This window comes from Ochlerotatus camptorhynchus, unplaced genomic scaffold (genome assembly GCF_037179485.1).
Source record: "Ochlerotatus camptorhynchus isolate MF236.1 unplaced genomic scaffold, CSIRO-AGI_Acam_v1.1 ptg000024l, whole genome shotgun sequence".
Lineage (NCBI taxonomy): Eukaryota > Metazoa > Arthropoda > Insecta > Diptera > Culicidae > Ochlerotatus > Ochlerotatus camptorhynchus.
The window spans coordinates 219427-245804 of NW_027040516.1; the positions used below are offsets into that span (position 1 = coordinate 219427).

Genomic DNA, 26378 nt, shown 5'->3' on the forward strand with positions numbered 1-26378 from the left:
TACCAACTTTGGTATCCTCCCCTTGTAGCGTATTTTTCTACATGGGTCACCCTAAAATGCTACGTCAATTATGCATATTCGCTTATGAATGTGGTCTGTAGTTGTACGATCAAAAGGAAACTTAGGAAGTGAATTTCAAGCAAATTCCCAGGTGGATTCTTGACAAATTTTGAGGAGAATCTCATCGGAATTTTAGGAAGAAATCCAAATGAATTCTGATGAAAATTTTAAATGAATTTTGGGAGGATGCTTTAGGAATGCTGAGTTGATTTTTTGCTCCTGACGAGATCTGTTCAGAGTTCCAAGAGAATTTTTAGGAACCACCATTAAAGCGAACTATGAAGGGAAATTTAAGCGCATTTTCGCGAGAATACTAAAATAATTGTAGAATGATTTTAAGAAGAAGATCAAAGGAATGCAAGAGGAAGTCACTTGCCCAGGTGTCCGGCCAATTGGCCGAATGCCGTTTGGCCGAATACGTGAAGAAATTTTTAATTTTCGAACATTACTAGATGCTCAGTATTTCAAAACTCAACTCTCAAAACATAAACAATTATCAAAATATTACTTGCAATGGATAGATATCGAGTAAACTAGAAGATTAAGTGTATTTTTCATACGATTCGGGTATGAATATGGCATTAAATCTGGTTTTGAATGTTGGTGCACCGGTAAAAAGTGAGGCCACTGCGTTTGGGAGTAATTTTAAGTTCCCAGACCCGACGATAGTAGAATGTTACGATCCGGGTATTTACAGGGGTTATTCAAAATAACTAGGATAGGCAAATTTTTGGTCAACTTTGGAGTGTTGTAACTTCGTCAAATATGATCCGATTTTAAATCTTTCAAAAGCATTTGACTGGAAAATTAATACACTCAGGTCTTTTTTTACACGGGGGATACGGTCCGTGTAAAAAAAACCGTGTAAAAAAAAACCTACGAGATTTTGATTTTTCGCATGCTTAAAAGTTTTTAAAAAATCGGATTTTGATGCCATTTGTAATTAAAGCATGATATGGTCCATATAGACATATTTTAAAAATTTCTGTATTTACACCAAAAATTATGATTTTTTTTAAGTATGCCATTCGATTACAAATAGCTTGAAACGGATAATGTGATTGGAATCAAGTCGATAGGTTATATCGTTGTCGAGAAATCGTTAAAAACGTACCGTGTAAATCGTGTAAAAAAAACCGTGTAAAAAAAAAACCGCGTAAAAAAAAACCGTGTAAAAAAAGACTTCAGTGTATTGTTCTACGGTGTAGCCACGAAAATAATTCTGGTCACCGGATACCGGAGATATTCCGGGTTTCCGGAGGGCTTGTCTGAATTGCTAAATTTTTGGTGAAATTTTATATATGATGCTGTTTTTTTTTTTTCCTTTGGTTTGTTTTTTCCGTCGATCTTGTTTTCCGTGCTGAGCACCAATGCTACCGACGTGCCAGGAAGGCAGCTCCCACACCTGGACCCTACCTATCGACCCATCAACTCATGAACCGGAGACCAACGGCTTTACTTCCCATCCGAAGGAAGGCGTGATCAGAGATGTTATGCCTCAGAACATCCCGGCGGCGCCGACTGGGATTGAACCCAGGCCTGCTGGGGTGAGAGGTAATCACGCTTACCATGCACTTTAAATGCATCATTGACCACATTGGCCACTCTCAGAACATCCAGTATGCCCCGAGGGGAACCTGGAACAGGGGACAATTGCATTTTTACACCAAAACATGCCGTGCGACAGCTCATTCTTCGTGGTTTTTCAAGAATAGGCATTCATTAAACTTCAAATGGATCAGTGACCACATTGGAACCTGTAGTAGGGGACAATTGCGTTTTTACTCAAAAACATACCGTACGACAGCTCATTCTTCATGGATTTTCATGAATATTCTTTCTATAGACTTAAAGTGAATCATTTACCACATTGGCCGCTCTCGGGACCTCCGGTATGCCCCCGGGGAAACCTGAATTTTCATGAATTTTCATGAATATGCTTTCTATAGAATTGAAGTGGATCATTGACCACATTGACCTTTCCGGAGTCACTGGAATGCCCTGGGGGGACCTGTAGTAGGATGCAATCACATTTTTACACAAAACAATGCCATTGGGGAGCTCATTCTGGAACCAGCAGATGCCCCAGGAGTATGTAAGAGGAAAATTGTATTTTCACTTCACAATGCCGTTCGACAGCTCGAACTATCTGAAGTCTTGAAATGGACCATTGACTACTAGCAGTGGATAGGGAGATTATGCTCTAATGTTGGCCTATGGATCTAAGATTGGGCCGCTCGCTAAAAATCTGCTATTTATAAATTTTATCTAATGGATATTTTGGGTCGCTATTGAAAATTTAGAGAGACATTTAGGCCGACGTTACATCCATTTCCCCTATAATCTGCTATAATCAGCTCATGTTCAAAAGAAGGGAAAATATCCGATATATAATTATTATTTTGATCATGGTCATATGAGAGAACAGCTATGTGCAATTGGAGAACAGTTCAAGAAAAAAGAGGGCGAGATATTAATTTATTTTACGAATATTACTGATTTGTTATCATTATCTGCTGTTCAAAGGAGAAAAAAAAAACATGAAAAAAAGTTCATGATTAAAATAAGTCATTTACTTAAGAAATTACTATTTTTTTCCCAGTTTCAACCATATTGAGATCAAACTCTTAAAAACTGCTTATGCTTAAAAAAAGCAAGATCCTCCAAAGGGCGTATATACTTATTATTCAGCGCAAGTAAAGTTAGCCCATATAACAGTCAGACCTGCCTACTATGGTCTCCATCTTGCCAAACGGAAAGTATGCCAAACGACCTACTATTTAATTTTAATGTTTTTCGGGAGTTATGCCAAATAGCCATTATGCCAAATAGCCATTATGTCAAATGACCATTATAACAAACGGCTTTATGCTAAATGAGCGTCGCCTAAAAAGAAGCCTACATGTTTAAACCAAACCACCATTAAAAAAGGTAGGGAGGACGAAAACAGTAAAATGACCAGGGCTACCTCATTTGGCATAACATAACGCCGTTTGGCATATAGTAATTTGGCATAAGATAAATATATTTTGGCATTAGGAATGAAGAGAAAAATATGATGGCCATTTGGCATAGTGGTATGGTTTGGTATAATGGTGATTTGATACAGTTATATGGCATAAAATAAAAATAAAATTTGTAGAATGAATTTGGATTTCGCCGTTGGCTAATTCGTCTCTGACTTGTAGAATGGTTAAACCACATAAAATAAATTTTGGTAGAACTGTCCGCTGGTATTAAATATTCATCATAGTAATATGCTGCAAACAGGAGGAGTATATTAAAAATTCCACGATGGGAATACAGTGGAGTATTTTTTCGCGGATTTTGAATCACAACGCTTTTGACGTAGGACTACGTCTTTGATTTCTATATGGAGGTACACTTTGTGAAATGGAAAATGGAACATGTAACAAATTAAGAATGATTTGGAACGTTCATAACTCAGCTGCACCTGGTCCAATTTCAATAATTTTATCACCAATCGATCAGGAATATGGCTACGCATCGATAACAATGCTTCCGAATGTTGATTTTTAACAAGAAACTATTGAAAAACTGGTAAATGTCCAGCATTGGCCAAAAGCGTCGAATTAACTAACAAACCCACCAATTACCTACATGCATATGCTGCTTCCCCAACACAGTCGTCAGAGAGTAGTAACTAGACGAAACAAGTCGAAGTGGCATTCTCCTCCTATCCTCGGGCGCGTGCGATTAGGGAGGATGGAATTGCGTAATATTTTGCACACTCATCGCCATACTCAGAACCACACGTTTCCAACGACCGCTATGCTATGGATCGGAATCAGTAGCTCTTCGTGAGTCGCTGCGGGTCGGTCATCTATGTCATGCGTGTCACCCTCGCTCCAAACGACATACAGGTCGACAGCCTCATCCGTGTTGAACACCCAGCTCAGCATTACTCAACCATCACTACAAAACGGTCCTTTTCAGGACCACCATATATTTGTTAAGAGTATTATTTGGACATTTGTCAAGGTCATCAGTTCCCGCAAGCAGCTAGCTATCAAGGCTCAACCTGGTATCTATAGAAGGTGTGGAATTGTAGGCCCGAATGTATTGGTGAGATTAATCATCGTCCGACCATTTTCCAGAACACGCTGGTAGGAAGTGTTATAGAATTTGAGAGAAGTGGGAATAATTCGCTTTGGGTGTATATTAGACTGATGCAAATTTTGACATTTTCGCTCCACAATGCTCAAACGGTTCCAAATCGGGTCCTGATTAGTCTCCCAAAATTTGAACTCATTCGATAAGAAACTGAAAAAAGGTAAGAAGACAATGAACAAAAAGTTTGGATTTCCCATAGTAATTTTCATATAAACTTCAAAAGGTTTGTGCCAAGTCAGTTTCTTATCAAATGAGTTCAAATTTTGGGAGACTAATCAGGACCCGATTTGGAACCGTTTGAGCACTATGGAGTGAAAATGTCAAAATTTGCATCAGTCTAGTGTATATTCAGTTACCAGAAAGCCAATAAAATCAAATTTGTGAGAAAATTAGCTCTCACGAGTTCAATCTCTCGAAGTCCCTCCTTTTTTACGCATTCTGCACAAACGATACTTTCCGCCAAACCCCATTCATATAATTCGGAAGGAAATCCTGTGAGGGGTTAATTGAATACTCTTTAATACCAAAATGCACAAAACTTAAAAATTCATAAATAACAAAAAAAAAAACAAAATACACCTTTTAAAGTCGGGTAGATGAATCGAAAATACTCAAGTTGACAGTCCCTTGGATTCTCTTCATCAACTTTCTTTTTGAAATAAATACTTCAAATTTGATACGCTTACAAATAAAAAACGGAAAGAGTTAAAATAATTGATGATTGATCAATTAAAAGAACTAAATGTTCACATTTGTTCCGTCCACTAGCGGTCCTACGTCAAGCTTCCGTTCGTGCCCCTAGGCACAGACCCTTCTACTTTTTTTACGTGGATTATACTTGGAATCGTGACATAAACATGGACCCGGATGACTATGGGACCGTCCTCCGGAAGATCCGGAACATCCGTAAAAGATGCCAATCCATGAAACTGATCCCAGCGCTCAGTGTTTTTTTTTAAATACTTGGAACTGTGTAATAAAAAAGAATTTTGGGTTGTGACATAAACATGGATCCGGATAGCCATGAGGCCGTCCTATGGAATATCCTGAACATCCGTAAAAGTGGTAAATCCATGAAACTGATCCAATAGCTTCACAATTTTTTTTTTTCAAAACATATTAGGTTAACTACAGGCAGCAAAAAGTGCTTTACAGTTTAACCGCCAAAATAAACTTCTAGATGGTGACTTGGTAGGACATCTAAAGATCCTTAAGGGTTTCAAGTTAAATTCAGCTGTAAAAACAATAGAAGATTGGATGGTAACAAAGACAAACTACGATGTTCCCTTCAAAATGGTTAAACCAAGCCACCATACATGGGAGTCTGGTGGGCCAAACATACGTCCAGGATCTATTGTATTTTACACCGACGGCTCGAAGATGGGTGAACATACTGGAGCTGGGGTCTTTGGCCCTGGAGTCAGTAAAATTATACCAATGGGACATAGTCCCACAGTATTTCGTTAGCGTTAGCGTTGTTATGATATACTTCGTAGATTGGATACTAGCGACACTCACGTCTCTTCTGAAATTCTCAGTTAGACTACTTTCAGGAATAATGCTGGGGAGCAGCGTTGCCAGGTTGCCAGATTTATCTGGCACAGCCAGAGAAATTGTTGCTCTGCCAGACAGATTTTTTGAGAAATCTGGCAGCTTCCTATGTTAATTTGCTGTGCCAGATTTTTGCCAGATTTTTTATAAATAAGCCTGGCATCTGGGAGTAAACATTGGTTCCAATCTAAACAAGAGTAACAGAAGCATGACTGTCGCTATTCCCGGCCACGCCCATCTTTACCATAACTAGGGATAGGGAAGGAAATGTTGATGTAGTACTTACTTAACGAGAGGCCACCGACTTAGCGACACCCTCATAAGTGCTACGGAGTTGGAGGGTTGGGTAGGATATTCGGTTAGAATTCACCTCAAGTTGGCGATGCAACCAAAAGTATGTATGCCGGATATCGAAATAACATATTAATTTTGTTTATTGATAATGAATTTTAAGAGTCATGACGGAGAGCTTCGGATTAAACCCATGATTTTCTGCTCAGTAAGCAAAAACGATCCCTCCAGGGTCATCGAGCATCTCAGAACCATAACGCTTCGCGACAATACAGGACTACGTTTTCGCTTGATATGCAAATAGTTTCCGAGGTTAATGTTCAATATCAAATATACAAATGATGGTGCTTGCTTGAGCTTGAGCTTGATTGACCGCCCACGGTTGCTACTCTGTTATTTCCAGATCAGCTGTAATTACACAGAGAACCAATAGACGATGCTTGGGACTAGCAATCATCCTCAATGTGTAAAAACTGGTGATCTTAAATTAGGCAATGCCAGCGCCTTCCGCGCCCGAACACAGGTCAAGAAAGGAATGAGAAGGATTGTGTTGACATGACACTCGCTTTGATGGAAGCCGAGAACACCTCTGCACTTCCACGAGGAATCACTGGGATGTTGAATAAGAGGGTTGGGTTTGCAGCAGGGTTCATTTTGGTAAACGATAAGCTGAATTGATGTCCTAACGATCATATAACGCGAAGGAGCTTGGGACTAAGCCCACGGTCTTCTGCTCAGTAAGCAAAAACGTTTGCCACTAGGCCCACAGTATTTCAAGCAGAAATTCAAGCAACCATAGAATGTGCAAACATCTGTCTAACAAGAAAATACAAGATCTGTATATTCTTGGATAGCCAAGCTGCTCTTAATGCGCTTAAGGCGTTCACATGTCGATCGAAGCTAGTGTGGGAATGTATTCTTTCCTTAAAACAATTGGCCGAAAGGAACGAAGTCATATTATACTGGGTGCCCGGCCATTGTGGCATTGAAGGAAATGAAAATGCCGACAGTCTAGCAAGACGAGCTTCTGCATCGAACTTCATCGGTCCGGAACCATTTTGTGGAGTCCCTGAGTGTACTATAAGGATGGAACTAAAAGTTGGGAAACGTCCGTAGTAAAATCCAACTGGAACGCCATAGATGTATCCAGACAGGCGAAAAGATTTATAAGACCAAGTGCAGCAAAAGCCCGGATTTTGCTTAATCTTAGAAAAAAAGATCTTCGGATAATAACTGGTCTGATGACTGGTCACTGCTCTAGCAGATATCACTTATATAAAATTGGAAAAATTCCGTCTAGCGAATGTCGGTTTTGTCAATTTGAAAACGAAACTGCTGAACATATAAATAATCTGCAGCTGTGGATCACTGTTCAATCAAAGAATGTCAATATTTGGAAAAGGGATATTAGAACTCTTTGAAGTGACTTTCCCACCATATTTTGCCGTTCGTCACGATTTGGAGCCTTTTTGCACTTTATACGTATGCAATCCCTCCCGGTCCTTGGCTCTCAGAACGAAATACTTGGAGAGATTCAACTTTTTGGCCACATCCCTGACCGAAGCATTGGGATTCCGCTTAAACGCTTTCACGACACGGTTGTGATCCTGATCACTAATAGAACATCCATTCGGACCGCATTTCTCCTTCCGTTCGATGCTCAGAGTTTCACAGTAACGTTTAATCACACGACTCACCGTTGACTGCACGATTCCGAGTTGTTTTCCGATGTCCCGATGAGAGAGTTGAGGATTTTCCAGGTGCTAGCGCAAAATCAATTCGCGACGTTGCTTTTCGGGTGACGCCATCTTTTCCAACTTTTGAAAAACTGACAGCGATAAAAATACAGTGTAAATAATACACTCTACATTACTTCTACCCAAAATTTTCAAGAGAAAATACCCAACAGGTAATTTTCTACAGCGTTTTTCCCGTGATTCAATTTGATGTGGGATACCCTTTACCGACCCGAGTGAGCTATATTACAAAGGCCGTTTGTCATGAAAAAGAAAGAAGAAGATTATATCATTATTGCTTTCGATTGCTGACATAGCTTTATCGTTCGGCTCGTTGATCGATGGTCATTTTGTCATTTGGCGATATTTTTGATTCCTTGATCATCACAGTTCCGAAAAAAAAAAAACTGCGTAGCTCTAGGTTCAGTTTCATGAATTGAATACTTTTACGGATATATAGGAACCATGACTGTATTCTGGCTAATTATAAACTTTTGAGCCCATTAATCTAAATTATAGATCTTAAGCCACTTGCAAAACCTATAAACAATCAATATACACTGGAGTCGTTTTTTACACGGGTGATACGTCCCGCGTAAAAAAAACCGCGTAAATTCCGAAATCCGCGTAAAAAAAAACCCGCGTAAAAAAGACCGTGTAAAAAAAACCGCGTAAAAAGCAACTCTAGTGTATAATGATAAACCGCGTAAATTCTGATATCCGCGTAAAAAAAACCGCGTAAATTCAGGAATACGCGTAAAAAAAACCACGTAAATTCCGAAATTCACGTAAATTCCGAAATCCGCGTAAAAAAAACCGCATAAAAAACCGTGTAAAAAAAAACCGCGTTAAAAGCGACTCCAGTGTAATCTAAAGACCCTAGGAATTCTAGAGGTACCACAATTTTTGAAATTCATCATGAAATGGCTAAGTTCAGGTGGCCAGCGAATCGGGAAAACCGGGAATACCGGGAAATATCCAGGAATTTGAAAAGTAACCGGGAAAAAGCCGGGAATTCGACGAGAGAACCGAGAAAAATAAATTTACCATAGGAACAAATTTGTGTACCAGAATTTTAGAATAAACCATTAAAACAGAGTGATTCTTTACCAAATGAATGTCTAGCTCTATTTGCTGCATAATTTTCTTCAGTTTCCCATTGTTTTTAGAATTTAATCACTCAGCAATAATTCAAACTGATTTTTGTCGTTTCAATTTCAGATGTAAGGTGCATGGGCATTAAAAGAAAATATTGAACATACTCGAATTTGGAAACAAATATTTGTAAAAACTGAATCTGAACTATTCTTCTCCAAGGTTTTAATGTTTCGTTTTTAATTCGAAGTCAACCATGCAATTTTATTAAAAAATCTCTGTTTCTTGTTGAATTCTCGTCATAATTCTATTGAAATTCTTCTTAAAATTCATCTGTCATTTTCTTCGAGATCCCCATAAAAATCTCTTCAGAATCACGTAGGAATTTTCCTTAAAGTTTTCTTTTCACAACTCCTTTTTAAATCTTCCAAAATTATCTAAGAATTCAATTTAGAGCTTTTTAGAGCATCCTTCTCCACAGAAATCTCTCCAAATTCATCTAACAATTCCTAAGGACTTCATGTCAGAATAATTCTGGAATTCTATTCAGAACTTCTCCTTCGAAAATTATGCGGGATTCCTCCTCAATATTTGTCTGAAATCAACACGTTGACTACTTTTAAATTTGACTTAAATTTGCAGGGTTTGTCCGCAAGGTCCTATAGGTTGTTCTTTTATTTGTTATAACCTTTCAAATGCACTTTCAAATTGTCAGTGCCTTGACAATTATGACTCCAGTATGATTTTTTTTTTAAATCTGTGATCTTGAAAATTTTTCAAAATCGTTAATTATTTTTTCTTCAAATATTACATCACGACTATTTTAAAGAAAAGTTCTAGTTACAGACTTTACACAAATGTCAAAGCCCCAGAATCTTGTGAATCTTAGTAAATCACTTTTTTTTTATTCTTTAGTAATATTCTTCAAGTATTGGTCTATTGGATGTGGGTATTAAATTTCATGAACCATGTTTAGTTTCACGTTGAACGAGTTCCAATGTCAGTAGATTTTACATATTTTTTTTTTCGTGTTTAACTTTTTACATCAGCCCTAGTACTGAAAGGTTTATATTTATGTTAGTATAGACAACGAAGTGAAGGCACATTTTCTTTATCCGATATCCCTAACAATTTCTTCTAGTTCTCATTGGTATCAAGTTCATTTTTTTCTGAAACATTATTTTAATTAAATATTTTATTCTTCACAATTCTGTCACCCAGATAGCATATGGCCTAATGACTTTAAACTCTGTTACTCAATAAATTCTAGGGCTTTGAAATCATAAGATCTATCAAGCTTAAAAAAGTAAGTTTTCGATGTATCTCGAAAGATCCAAATCATTGATTTGCATTTATTTGCAATACATTAAGTGACTCATAGAGATCAATTTTTACTTTCAGCTTTAAAAAAACTTTTTGTAATTTTGCTTTTATTTTTTCCACAAATAGGGGGAGGAGGGGCATAGTGAACAGGTGGGGCATAGTGAGCATCCCGCAGTTTGGCTCTGGATCTCCAGCTGCATGAAACAAATCAACCTACCTACTACCAGGTTCAATATCATTATGATATTGATCCTACCACCAACCAATTTGTTCCGAACGGCCGGAAGTCGAAGCTGGTGCACGGGATGCTCACTATGCCCCACTTGTTCACTATGCCCCTATTACCTCTAACTACCGAAAATTTACAAAATGCGTTCAATATCGTTTTTTGTTGAATATTAATAACCGGGAATTTTTTTAAGATTTGAACCGGAAAAACCGGGGAAAAAACCGGGAATTTTCAAATGAAAATACACTGGCCACCCTGCAGTTAAAATGCCGGTACACATTTTTCGGAGGCTACGTAGTCGACATAATGTTTTTCACCCACCCTATTCCGAGTCTTAAAAAATATCTAATATGCCAATTTGAAAAATAAGGCTCGATTAAAAATGGCTCAGGTAAAAATGGGAATCCTAAAACAAATCTGACATGTTGCTTATAACGAACAATTATGCAAAGCTTCATGGAGTTCTGAGAGGTAAAATCTGACACAGGATTTTTTTTCCGCTAGTGGGCTCAGTTATAAAAAGCAATAAAAACGCGAACTCCTCGTGAAATGCAAAATTCACGCCTTCTGGTAAGTCGAATCAATTTACAGTCTGCGAAACAAGGGATCTCTTTACCCTTTTTCGTCAATCTGAATCTTTTAAAGTTTATGCGATATTGAACGATGCTTAAATTGTCGGCATTGAATTCATTCTTTACTTGATTCTCAAACGATCGAATTGAGACCTTCTAATGTTTATTTTCTCCATACAACCTTGACCCACCCTATACTTATTCAAATCAATCTTAATATCCTTGAGACGATAAAATTCAGCTTGATTGATGATGCTTTCTTGGACGAATGGCATCCCGAGCAAAGCTGAACATCAAATTGAAATCAGAATTTGCTGTTATGATGTAACTTATTTTGAATACTCCAGTTGATCTCATTTTGGTTGACTTAACGGTTAACACAGCAAAAATGAGAGCAAAATTTTACACTGTTGAAGCAAACGGAAAACTAATCCTGCTTTCAATGAAATCAATTTGATTACTGATTTTGCATTCATAATGTTTAACTGAATGCGGGCCTAGAGTAAATGGTTACCATTCATGTTTCTCAAGCTGTAAGACTTCGGCTCCAATCTCACCGCGGGCAAGTCACGAATGACCTAAAATGTGTTAAACAAATCAGATAAACGATAATCATTAGTTCAACGACAGATGAATTTCAATTAAATTTTAAACAATACGTAAACAGCAGAACTTCAAGTTAAGTTGCTTTCATTTAAAACGTCTTGACTGCATAATGAAAGCACAATATGATATCAAACTTATGTCGCAACATTTGAAATCAAAATGAGTTTTCATTATGATAGGAACTGCACACTTTAATATCAATTTGCTTTCATTTTGTTAACCGACTTTGCTCGGGATATGGGCGATACAGAAGAGAGGGGTGTGAATGGTTCGTCCGTTGAATTATGTAACCGTAGTTCCATCTCATCTCCCATACAAAAAGTTTCCACAAAATATCTGAAACCAAGTGTCGTTCCAGTTACCTACTGAGACGCATTCCAATCGCCTTTCAAAGACCCATCCACAGACCCGGCACCGCGGTATGTCTCAATCCAACTTTGTCAATTTCAAGCTCAACGCATGGTCCCAAAAGGGAGTTCGAAGGCACGAGCACGCAGCAGCTATTGTTTTCAATATTTCACCGCGAAATTTGCCCACTCTATGGTTGGTGACGATGCGGTCACCACCTTTTTCCATCTGCAAGAAGCACTCCAAAAAAAACACCCCTCAATAGGAAGAGGAAAAGAGTCACACCACCGAGAAAGGACATCCGTGTACCATCCGCATGTACATACCTAGCACATTCTCCGCACAGCAACAGCGCACATCAGATCCGTTCCGTTCAGAAAACCGGCGACCAACCAGCAGAGTGAAAGCGCCACCCGCCGTAACGACGAGCGCACGGTGAAATCTACCTAGCAGGGAAAAGTTGGCGGAAAAAAGAGGAGCAGAAGCTGGGAAAGGGTCGGGCAAAACTATATAGCAATAAGGCTCAGGCGGAAAATGGATCTCGAGCTTGTTGTCCGTTCTATGCCCCGTCGCCAAGTTGGGATGTTTTCGGATAGGAATTGTATGTGAGGAGGGAAAGGGGGGGATTGGTGAAAGGGACGGGTTTTCTATCATTTGGGGTTTATTATAAAATGAGAATTCCCGGTATCTGCCTTCGAACGACAGGCCGGGGAAGGGTTTCTGGGTAGCAAAACTAGCCTGATCCTGGTTGTTCTGTGGGGGGGGGGGGAGGAAGCGGAGGAGGAGGAGCGAAGTGGTGCAAGTAACGAACGAACGCAGATGATGATGGAGGCGCATGATACTTTTGTGGGGGAAGGGGCGAATGCTGTGTGACCATTTTGTGGGTGGTTTTGGGTGATGGAGTTTTTTTTTCGGAAAAAGGAACCATGACGCGGAAATTGAACGGAGAAATACATGCACATCTACCAACCGATCCCCGTATTCTCGTTCGTACTTGCGAACGGACACACATACACGTTTACGCTGGGGAAATGGATGAACGATAGGACCTACAGCGAGAGCTGCTCGTCGGTAATTTAGAGTTTGGTTATAAAACGCCGAAAAAGTTTGAGAGGGCAAAAAAAGAAAAAGGAAAGTTCTACCCACTGACGATGGCGACCGGCATAGGAGAGTGTGATCCTGGGAAGGTTGTTTTTTCTCTGTTTTGCGAGATTTCAGAGGGTGGCGCGAAATTCATTTATTTGCTAGTAGATGCATCCATTTCGTTCTCTTTGCCATTTTTTTGTGCGTGATAGCTTCTCATCGCAGGTACACTGCTGATGTTGCGTTCTAGTGTCCGGCCAAATTTATGTTCCCATCATCAGCTTCACCATTGCAATGGGTCTGGTAAATATCTGAATGCCCAAAAGATAGCTTTTATGTTCCACTTCCATTACCTTTAACCGGATGGGTAGGAGCTGTTCATTTGGGTGCTCTGTTTAAAAAAAAAGTGATAAATTTATTATAGGCCACCATCTATAGTTCGATTTAATACCCCAAAGCATGAGTCTATGTAAAAAATGGTAAAGATTGATGAAGGTTTAGAGGTCGCGCCAATGGATTGAAGTTTATGTGGAGATTTCGGTGAATTACTATGGGAAATTATTGAGATTCACTTACATTGCTCTAACTTTGGTTGTAGTTGTCCAAACGATGAAAAAAAAATGATTGGGGAAATGGATGTAATGTCGGCCTAAATGCCCCTAATTTGGGACCATACATAAATTCAGCAATCGACTAAATTTTCAATAGCGACCAAAAATATCCATTAGTACCGTCCCAATGACGCGTTCATCTAGATAAAATTAATAAATAGCAGATTTTTAGCGATGGGCTCAATCTTAGATCCATATGCCAAAATCAGAGCCATTTCCCAATGTGGTTGTTATGAGAATCATTGACAAACCTGTTGTTGTTATGATGAAATTGGTGCAGTTGTCTTCCACATTATCATCAGACAATGAACCCTATTTTGTATTTTTTTTTCTCATTGCTATCTTTCTTGATAGGCTGTAAAACTGCTCGTAACAACAACAGGTTTTGTGGTCTTTGTCATAGCAATGACATTTTTTTCTCTATATTTGAACCAGTAGAACCAAAGTGATTTTAAAAATTCTTCCATATAAATTCCCATACAAATTTCAAACCATTTGTGCTACCTTTAAATCTTTACTATTTTTGCACAGGCTTATATTTTGGGGTTAACTTAAGGGTGGCCTACAGGGTTGTTTGCACTCACTTGGTATAAAAAGTTGTTTTTCGGAATTATGAAATCATTAGAACCGAAAATGGTAATTAGTTTGATACATAAAAGTTTAACCTGTCGTCATTTCTTTCAACGCGTCACAATCACGAGTTTACGATTCATGAACGCTCACGACTCATAAATTTGCTGATTGTGACGCACTGAAAGCGAAATTGACAGGTTTTATGTAAATCTTTAAATTTGTTGAACCTCTTAACGGAACCCCTTTATGAAAAGCTTTGAGTGTGTCGGTTTATTTGCTTTTAATTCCGTTATAGTTGCTAATCTTTTGGCAGATACGCGTATTTCGTCTACTAATTGCAGACTTCATCAGTGCCAAGCAGTGATGTGCTTGAACGCGTTCATACGTTGGTTCAGCACCTATAAATCGAACAGAAAGATGACAGTTGCACACCCTCCGTTTGTTTCTCATGTTGCAAACGTGACCGAACTATCGTTGAACGAGTGTAAACGAACCGAGCGAATGGTCGAAACGAACGCTTCGTCTGTAGGGTAGGATGGTGCAAAACGCACCCTTTAAGCAAAATCGTCAATGGCTGGCGAATGGAAGCTAACATCAAAAAGAAAGTAATGGCGTTTGGTTCATTACCATGTTTTCTACAAAGATCGAATGATTTAGAACTACAAAAGGATGATTTTCCATGACTTTCAAGGTATTTTCTAAATTGCTTCCAAAATGATAGCGGGGCAAAACGCCTGATTCATGATGCAATATGCACCACAACATTGGGACAAGACGCATGACAACAATGGCCAAAACGCACCACAACATTGGGGTAAAATGCACCCCATGGTAAACAAACCATAACCCCTGCAAGTAGATAATGCAAAGGGATGCGGTATTTCAAATGATTATTTCTTTATGTTACATCAGAAATAAGGTCTCAAAATCTCAATAGAATGTTAAACTGTGATTCATCAAGTAAAATATCTAAAAAATATACGAAACGTAAATTTGTTATTTTTTTTTGTGATATATGATGTTAAAAGCTTAATTTACAGTCGATGATTTTAACAACTGTGTCCTGTTTTGCACAAAATGTAATTTTTTAAAGGAATCAGCAGGTCAATACATGATTTTATGATCAAGAATTATTTGTGAAACCTCCAGTTGAAAACAATCACAAACCGTTACCCGGAAAATGCATCTGAGGAAAAGTTATCGCTGTTTTTCTAAAAGTGGGCATTTTACCCCAGGGGTGCATTATGGGCTGTTCTCCCTTACGTAGAAAACGCTTCGTGTAAGTTTTTTCGTAGTCAAAAGTGAACCCCACACGTATCAATATATTGAAGCGAAGGGGAATTATTGACATTAATATTGATGATGTGAATACAGAAATATTGTCAATACCGATGTATTGACGTCAATATTGAATGTATTGACAATACGATTATTGTCAATAAAAGCAATCGTGTACGGTCCACTAAACATACGAACGGTTCGTGCAACTTTTTGAACGGAGTAGATGTTAAATGTTTACGCAATCATTCTCATCTCCAGAGTTGTGTTATGCCCTTTTCCATTTCTAACAGTGCCTGTGCGTATACGGTCAGGAGGAAAGTACACCGCACAGAGAAACAAGGTACGATCGCCCAGATTAATAGACGTCCACACCTGCTCTCTGGGCTACAAAATGTTGAGTGACAATCTGGAAGGAGCGATATACCTTAGTCCGGTCCTTACCTCACGCCTCCACGAGTCATATGATCACAAAAGACCGCCAGCTGAAACATGGACACAGCTGGTTGGCGTAGCCTGGGCAATGTTGTCAATCCGACAATAGCAGAGTGAGGAGGTGCGACGCGACCACTGGCGCGGTAACCATAGCACGGTGATAGAGGAAATGCTTCGCCAACCCGAGCGTCTGTTCACCATGGAGGTGCGGCTCAAACAGCAACTGACTAGCATCCAGCGGCTGAATAAGAAATGCTCTTCCCCTGAAGCTACACCTAAGATGGCAGCCCCATCACGGCGGATAGGAGACCTTAGGCCAACCACCTACTGTCTCTGAAATCTTTACAATTGTTACAGAAAGCAACAGAGAAAGACATCGAACTGATTTAACGGCAACGACTTTTAGCGCAAAACAACGGACACGAATTGGATCATGGAATGTATTGACGTTAGCCCAGCAGGGTAAACTGGCACAACTCGCCAACGAGGCACGACGCATGAAGCTGGAAATCCTGGGACTGCGTGAAGTTCGTTGGCCAAACTTTGGAGAACACAAACTACCGTCGGGACTGGTACTACTATACTCTGGTATTCGAGGTGAAAACGCTCCCCGCCATCGTGGAGTTGGTCTCCTACTTAGCGTCCAGGCAAGTGCTGCTCTCATCAAGTGGGAGCCTGTTAATGAGAGGATAATCGTTGCCAGATTTAGAACACGGATTCGTAACCTTACCATAATCTAATGTTATCCGCCAACCGATGCTGCCAAGCTACAGGACAAGGAGAATTTTTACAGTCAACTGAATGCCGTCGTGGATAAGGTTCCACAGGGTGACATCAAGATCTACACTGGCGACTTCAATGCGAAGATCGGCTCCGACAACACGGACTATGAGCGTGTCATGGGACGCCATGGTCTCGGCGAAATGAGCGAGAACGGTGAGCTGTTTGCAGAATTTTGTGGCAATAACGACATGATGATCGGCGGCTCGCTCTTCCCCCATCGGCCATAAAGTCACGTGGGTTTCCCGTGATGGACATACCGAAAATCAGATCGACCACATCTGCATCAGCCGAAAATGGAGACGGAGCCTTCTTGATGTCCGGAATAAACGCAGCGCCGACATCGCGTCTGACCAGCACCTTCTAACCGGCGAAATCCGCCTACGCATGGCGCGGATCCAGCGACGGAAGGAGAGACTCGGGCGGCGGTTCAACACACCCCGACTTGAAGATCCAGCGGTAAAAAGTCTTTTGTTGAAGAATCGAGATTCGAGCTGCGGACGTTCCAGAAGGTGGCAGCGTAGAAGAACAATGGACGGCCATCAAGAATGCCTTTATAGAAACAAGCGAGAACAACTTGGGTGAGCTGCGCACCCAGAGGAAAGAGTGGATCACAGATGAAACCTGGTGGAAGATTGATGAGCGTAGAGAAGCAAAAGTCGCGATAGAGCGGGCGAGAACCAGAGGAGCCAAGAACGAAGCCCGTCAACGGTACTCGGCTCTAGAGAAGGAAGTCAAGCGCTCTTGCAGACGGGACAAGCGAGTGTGGGTGAACTCCCTGGCCGACGAAGGGGAGAAAGCCGCAAACACTGGCGATATACGCCTCCTCTACGATATCTCACGACGCCTGAGTGGAGCATGGATGAACCCGAGGATGCCAGTGAAGGACACGACTGGACAATTGCTTACCGACCCCCCTGACCAGCTGAAACGATGGTTTGAGCACTTCGAACAACTTCTTCAAGTTTCGACGGCCAACCAGCCATCAACATCTCGGCATGATCCGCCTAGGGTGCGACGCATCACTCGCGTCAATTCCGAGGCCCCATCACTGCAGGAGATTGAAGCAGCTATCCGAAGCATGAAATCCAACAAGGCTCCAGGGGTCGATCGCATATCAGCAGAGATGCTCAAAGCTGACCCCATGCTATCCGCACAAATGTTGCATCAACTATTCTGTAATATCTGGGACACCGCGACTTTTCCGGCCGACTGGGTGCAGGGTATCTTAGTGAAGGTCCCAAAGAAGGGGGATCTGACTGTGTGCGACAATTGGCGAGGCATCATGTTACTGTGTATTGTTCTCAAAGTTCTGTGCAAAGTTATCCTGAATCGGATACAGGAGAAGATCGACGCGACTCTCCGACGGCAGCAGGCAGGATTCCGTGCCGGAAGATCTTGTGTGGATCATATTGTCGCGCTCCGCATCATCCTGGAGCAGGTCAATGAATTCCAAGAGTCCCTTTATTTGGTATTCATTGACTTCGAAAAAGCTTTCGACCGTCTCAATCACGAGAATCTGTGGGGCGCCCTGAGACGCAAGGGAGTCCCGGATAAAATCGTCAACCTCATCGAAGTGCAGTATGAGGCTTTCACGTGCAGAGTTCTGCATAACGGAGCCTTGTCCGACCCTATCCGGGTATTCGCTGGTGTGAGACAAGGATGTATACTATCACCGCTACTGTTTCTCATCGTAATCGACGAGATCATGGTAGGTGCAATTGACCGTGTACCGAACCGTGGGCTGCTTTGGCAGGCTATCACCATGGAGCATCTGAACGACTTCGATTTGGCTGATGATGTTGCTCTACTACGGCGCTCTGATATGCACAGTAAACTCAATGACCTAGCCGAACGCTCCTCTGCGGCGGGTCTCACCATCAACGTCAACAAGACCAAATCGTTGGATATCAACACGGGCAACCCTTCCAACTTTACGGTAGCGGGGCAAGCAGTGGAGAAGGTCGAAAGTTTCCAATATCTTGGCAGCCAAATAGCGTCGGACGGCGGGACCAAGAGCGACATAGGTGCACGAATCAACAAGGCTAGGGCTGCCTCTGCGAGTTTACGAAACGTATGGAGATCCAACCAGATAAGTCAACGCACCAAAATCCGAGTTTTCAACTCGAACGTGAAATCTGTGTTGTTATACGCCAGCGAGCTCCATCGTCGATGTCATCAGAAGCCGATAGCAACAGAAATTGGAGAGCGAAAGTGGAGGTGGGTCGGCCACACACTTCGACGGGGCGGAAACGAAATCTGCAAGCAAGCGCTGGATTGGAATCCGGCAGGACATCGCAACAGAGACAGACCCAGGGGCTCATGGCGGCGGAGCCTCAATAAGGAAATTAAGCAAGTCGATAGGAAAAAAGATTATATTTGCGATGGCGATTTATGTTTACCACTCACTATTATCTATACTACTACTACTACTATCATCTTGTTTACTTATCGCCATTTCTATGTGTCAACATTTAACGGCAGCACTCAATCTGCAGTACCGTTATGCAGTGTTGCTAGATTCACCTCTGCGGTGTTGCAACACCCCAACCCATAACATACCTCGTCTCCACCACTTCCGGTTCTTTCCATCGACCACGAACACTAAGTCGCCCTCGTTTAGCGGCATTTGCTCGTCGAATCATTTCGACCGTTGGTTGATCGTCGGCAGATACTCCTTAATCCATCTTTCCCACATCTTGTCGGCAAGATATTGCAAGCGCTTGTATATATTTCGGAGTGCTTCGGCAAAATCCGTAGGTCCATCATCCACCTGCGTATCGGCACTGGTCACCGTTCCCCGTAGGAAATGATTCGGGGTCAGTGCTTCAGTTTCGACCACATCCTGCGGCAAGTAGGCCAACGGCCGCATGTTGATCATATCGGCCGCTTCCGCCAGCGTCGTCGCTAGGATCTCGTCCGTCAGCTTCCTTCCGTCGTCCAGTGCACGCATCGCCTCCTTAACCGATCGTACCATTCGCTCCCAGATGCCGCCCATGTGTGGCGTTCCGGGTGGATTGTGCCAAGCGGTAGCGGGACTGGCCATACTTTCAGCACATTGCTGGTTGATGCTCTCCATCCTTACCATCTCGTTGTTAGCTCCCTGGAAGCATGTAGCGTTGTCGAAGAATATGTTATTTGACTTCCCAAACTCACTATGGAAACGAGTGACTGGCATTCAGCAGGATTCAGTTGTCAAACTGTGCACGACTTCGAGGTGCACCGCCCTCACAGCCAAACAAGTAAATACTGCCACCCAACGCTTCTCTTTTCGTCTACCGATCGTTACTTCCACCGGACCCAGGTAATCTATGCCCACGGAGCTGAAGGGCCGTAGATGAGAAGTGACTCTTTCAACTGGTAGGGAAGCCATCCTTGGAGATCTTGGAAGGCATTTGTTCACCTTATACCATACGCACCTGTTCATCACATTTTGGATCACTGGACGAATCTTGGGAATGTGGAACCTCTGTCTCATTTCGTTGAACACTGTCCCCGAATTCGCGGATGCTTCTTGTCGAATGAACTTTCCCCAGAATTCGCCAGTCTATTCTCCATACGCAGCACGCCTTCGTCGTCCAGTACCGGTGAACTCTTGTAGATGCAACTGCTCTTCCTAATCTTCTCCAGCGTCTGACCCGGCTGGCGCTGCAGATTGTTCGTCATCAGGGAAACTGTCCCACTGTAACTGCCGCCACAGGATGGTTTCGGCCTGCTGAAGTTCTTCCTGCCCAAGTGGTACAGTACGGAGGAATTTGTACGAATGTGTGTCTAGAACGGTTTGACTCATACGGGCTCCCAGAACCGCACCCATTAATTCCAGACGAGGAATTGACTGATGTTTAAACGGGAACAGTCGTCGAACACTTATTTACGAAAGCTTGGTGATCTTCTGGTCCACTTTTCGGTCCACCGGTCCCGGTTTACGGACAGATTTCGATGTGTACTCGAAGGTAACTTCTTCACCGAACTTTCAGTAGGGCGGTTTGGACTGCACCGACACTTACTTCCTCCCGTTTCGCCAACTTCCTTACTGCACTAGGTTGGGAATAGTGCACGCATTTGTGCACGATCTGCTTGCGCTTTTCCGGGGACATGCCTCGCATTTTGATGATTTTGTAAAACAAATGCACTTTGCGCACACAAACTTGTTGAGCAATAAGTAAACAACAACATACATCGATGAACAGCTGATAAACTTCATCGGGGTGGAAATGGCGGCGAGCTTAAATTGTGCTTATACTTTCTGGGACACCCTATAGGAGGATATTCTGTAAATATTTCAGCTTATTTTGAGCAGGGACTTTAATGTATGAGGGCATTTTTGAAAACAATTTAGCAATCAACCATAAATATTTATAAGTCAAGTTGAACCTCAATTCTCATGGGTTGATTCAAAAGTATTTGTTATTATTCTGTGAAGATTTCAGCATTTGTAGAGCATCAACTTGCATATACCGGATCAGTTTTTCAAAATATTTATGCTTATTTAATTTATTTTAGAAATCATCAAACTTTGCCATTTCAGATTGAAATATTTATTTGAATCAATACGTGAAAACTGAGATTCAAAGTTTTCACGTATTGATTCAAAAGAATTTGAGGTTATTCTGTAAAAACTTCAGAGAAATTTAATGCATAGACTTTCGTGAATCTGGGAAATTTTGAAAATAGTCAATCGAATTAAAATTATTTTAAAAACCACAGATGCTTAGCCATTTTAGATCGAAATATTGTATTCAATTAAATACATTTTAGAAATCACTCGGCTGTCGAATTTTTATTTGAAATATTTATAAGTCCAATAGAACCTCAATTCTCATGAGTTGATTTAAAATAAATTATTCTGTAATGATTCCAGCATATTGAAGTAGGGACTTTGATGTGTGAGGGTATGTTTGAAATTAATTGGATCAATTTAATTTATTTTCGAAATCACCCGGCAATACCATTGCATCATTTAAACGTATTTTAAATTATTCTGTACAGAATTCAGCATATTTCGAGCATAGACTTGCATATATAGGGTTATTTTGAAAGTGAATTTCCATTCTCATGAGTTGTTTCAACAGTATTTGAGGAACTTCTAAAAAGGTTTCAGTATATTTAAAGTAAGGACTTTTATATATGAGGGTATTGTTGAAAATAATTAGAGAAATTTAATTCATTTTAGCAATCACCCGGCATTGCCACTTCAGTTTGAAATATTTATATATCAAAGGGAATTTTCATTCATGCGTATTCCATTGTTTCAAAAGAGTTTGAAGTTATTTTGTAAAGAGTTTGGAATATTTGGAGCATAGACTTTCATGTATCTGGGTAATTTTGAAAATAGATATAGGGGGAATGGCTCTAATGTTGGCCTATGGATCAAATATTGGGCCCATGGCTAAAAATATGCTATTTATGAATTTAGTCGATTGCTGAATTTATGTATGGGCCCAAATTAGGGGCATTTAGGCCGACATTAGATCCATTAAATTATTACTAATTTAAATTATTTTAGAAATCACCCGGCTGTGTCATTTCAGATTGAAATATTTACAGGTTAAATTGAGCCTCAATCCTCTTGAGAAGTTCCAAACGTATTTTAGGTTATTCTGTAACGATTTCATCATGTTTTGAACATGGACTTTTATGCATGAGGGTATTTCTGAAAACACCTCATGAGTTGTTTTAATAGTATTTGCAGGGCTGGTAGCCATCACTGCTGTCAAAAATAGTGATTTTAGTGACCATGTTGAAGAAATAAGTGACTAAATAGTGACTTATAGATGTAAAAATAGTGACTAAAAAGTGACACTTAATTGAATTATAAGTAGATTTCATTGAAAACTCTTAGGTATTTCTGATGAGCACAAACCCTGCGATTTTCAGTGGAAAATTCCAAGGACATTCTGAGGATCATTTCATAAAGTTTGTGGGAGAAAACTAATTCGGAGCAAAAGTTCTTGGAATATTTTTGAAAATACTCAAAGGAGGGTTACAATTAAATTTGAGAATAACTCCAGGACATCTTCAAAGGAATTCAGAAAATAAATTCAGGAGAGTTTGTCAAACAAATTATGAGAAGAAATTTAAGGAATTTGTGAGTAGAAATGCCAATGAATTCTTAGGAGACTTTCCATGTGAGTAGAATTCCAAGGGAAAGTGTGAGATTCAAAAGGAAATTTGAAATGAATTAAATGAATATTCCGACAATCTTTCCAAATGGTGTCTTATTGTGGAAAAGAAAATTGAATTAGGAGGAAAGCTTCATCGAAATTTCCATTGAATACGGAATGGACTATTCTGAGAACTTCCCAAATTTTTCCTGAAGTTAATGAATCTGCCTTGAAGTTCTTTTGTTGTTTGAGAAATTAGCCTGATGCTCACAATACTACTCATCAAATTCGTAAACTTCCCAGAACTTTATAGGACTTCTTAAAGTTTCCTTAATTTTTCTAACGATTATGAATCTCTTCTAAAAGTTTATCAATTCGCAGAAGTTCTCTAAATTCTTTAAACTTTATGTGACTTCTCTTATGATAATGGAACTGCTCTGAGGTTCTCTGTTCTATTCCGAAATTCCCAAAACTTCCCTAACGTATTTGCAGTTCTCATGAAGCTTGTTGTACTGCGCTGAATTTAATTGTACCGTCCTTAAAATGTTTAAGCTTCAGTGAACTATCTCTGAAGTTATATGAAAATATGGGAACTGCTTTAAATTTCCCACTAATTTTCTGAAACTAATGACTGACCTCTCCCTGAAATACCTCCAATTTTCGGAGCTTACAAAACTTCTTTCAAATGCTCCCCCATTTTGCTAATGTTCATAAAAATTCCTGAACTTCACGGATCTCTTCTTAAGCTCCATAGATTTCTATGCAGCTCTCGAAATGTTGCTGAAAACCACTGTCCTTCTGAGAAGTTTTCGAAGTTTTTCAAAATTTCTGGAATTGTTGTGCTCCCGCAGTTTTTATTGAATTAGAACGAAATAATTAATATAGTTTTATGATTTCCACTTAAGTCCTCATGATCTTGTCTGAAATTCATGAAACTTTCATTAAATTATCGACACTAATTTAAAACTCCTTCAATAGTCTTGACTTTCCTGGTGTTATTAAAACTACCTTAACGATTATTGCATTTCTTCAAAGTTCTCTGTACTGAATTGATCAGTATATTTTAAGAACCTGCCATTTTACTGAAATGAAGCGATGTACCTTGAAGTAAATCATTTAATGAAATAAATCATTTAATGTTTTATTAAGAGATGAACTAGCCTATGGCTAAAAATCTCTCTAATAAAGGAAAAAAAATAATTAATGTTTTCCTTAATTCAGGCACTTTAAAAAAATTCAATTTCTTGAACTTGTACATGGAATACGAAACTAGAAACTTTGAATATTTTTAGATCTTGGACTTATTCAAATTAAGTAGGTTTTTTTTTAAATTTATTAAAGTGAGAAATTAAGTAAGTGCTAAACTTCCACATTCAATGGATTTGATTATAAAGTTGTTTCTTCAAAACGGATTGCCATGTCTTAAAAACGTTTTGGTTAATTACTGTTGTTTTAGATCTTTCAGAAAAAGCATATTTTGAATGTATTTTAAAAATAGCCTTTAATTTATCCGTTAAAGTTCTGGAAAAACCTGGAAAACTCAAGAAATTCGATTTTGAAAAATGAGTAGACTCCCTGTAGATAGAGAAAGACGATTAAACGTCACAAAGCAAAGAATGATGAATCTTGAAATAAATTCAAGCTAAAAAAGTTGAAGGAAGTGACTGATTACAAGAAAAAGTAACTTTAGTGACTTGACCTTAAAAAAGAGACTTTTTAGTGACTGGCTTGAAAAAAGTGACCAAGTCACTAAAAAGTGACTCACTACCAGCCCTGTATTTGAGGATATTCTGTGAAATTGTCACCGTATTTGAAGCATAGACTTGCATGTGTCGGGGTCTTTTTGAAAATAGTTATTCTAATTTAATTTATTTTAGATATTACCCAGCCATGCCATTTCCATTGCCATTGAAATATTTATAATTCAAATTGAATCGCAATTTTCATGAAAAATTCCAAAAGTGTTTTAGATTATTCTGTTAAGATTTCGGCATATTTGGAGCATAGACTGACATGTACCGGGGTATTTTTGAATATAATTAGACTAATGACTGAACTTGGAGTTTATTTGGAAACGTTTGAGCACTGTGGAGCAAACATTTCAATTTTTGAATCGGTCTAATGTGTGGTTTAGACCCAGATCCTGAAAAAGTTTGAAATTTTGGAATTTCAAAATTATGTGACGTTTCAGACCTATTAGAAAGACTTAAAATTGCGAGGTTTCTAAATTATAATAGTTTTCCAAATCACTCAAGTACGTGCGGGGTTCACCCGCATACTTTTCGCTACAGTATGACTAAGGATATGACAACCCCCTTCAAACCACAGGCTAAAAAAAAAATCAACAGGATAATACACTGATAAAATTTTTCACTTAGCTTCTATTAGGAATGTACATAATATTTTTCAAATAACAAAATTAATGATTTTATCCAAATACCATAATAAATTTTATATGAATAATCATATAGATTTCATTGGACACAAAAGGTTGATGTGATTGAGTGGTGCAATTTCCTATTATGAGATCACATGCAAGTTATGTGAAATTCACATGGATATTTTCCACTGGTTATGTGATTTATTTTATGAGTGTACTGCAAATAGCGGCGCCGGTGGTGTAGTGGTAAGCGTGATTACCTCTCACCCCAGCAGGCCTGGGTTCAATCCCAGTCAGCGCCGCCGGGATGTTCTGAGGCATAACATCTCTGATCACGCCTTCCTTCGGACCAACGGCTTCCCCGGTTCATGAGTTGATGGGTAGATAGATAGGGTTCAAGTGTGGGAGCTGCCTTCCTGGCGTCAGTAGCATTGGTGCTCAGCACGGAGAACAAGATCGACGGAAAACAAAACCAAGTGTACTGCAAACCAATGATGTTATATTACTAGGGCCTTTTCAATTTTAACGACGCATAACTTGCTTTATAATAGCATTTAAGAGACTATCTGATAAGCTACAAGCACCCTTAAAAGCTTCTCTTTTATCCAGGGCTATTCAATCTCATTTATGCATGCACATACGGAAACGACAACGGTGGCTACTTATTGCTCTATATTCATGCGATGATAAAAATCATCCAGAATCCTAAAAGCGACGGCCTCATTCGTTTTGCACGCATCGTCGATACGCGGTGGCAGATTTAGAATTGAAACCATCAGTCACGCGGAACCACCAATGCTGTATCGCCGCGGAGGTAGGACTCGAAAAACCCTAGGATCAGCAATGCCGGATGAAGAGGTGAACGGAACGGAAGCAGCGAGAAGATGAACAATGCATTAAATAGAGATTTATGATGGTGTACACTGACTACTATACCCTTTCTCTAGATGGGTACCTATGCCCATCTAGCGGCGTCGACGGCGGTGGCAACTGGCAACCACCATGCGGAACCGTTATAGAGAACTTCTCTCCTGTATCCACCAGAGTGCACACACCAGAAGCACATATGCGAGCGATACAGCAATACATGCAGCCATACCCACCTTCCCGTTTCCGACCCTGGCGTGGGAGGGCGGCAACGGGCAACGATCTGCGGGAGGGAGTTACATATGAACCCAACCGAACCGGA

General features: G+C 40.1%; 1 protein-coding gene across 1 annotated transcript in view; it reads right to left on the bottom strand.

The window, feature by feature from the left end:
* LOC135707395 (metastasis-associated protein MTA1-like) overlaps positions 1–26378 on the bottom strand; it is a 270524-nt gene that overhangs the window by 13590 nt on the left and 230556 nt on the right. The gene's annotated exons all lie outside the window — the stretch shown is intronic.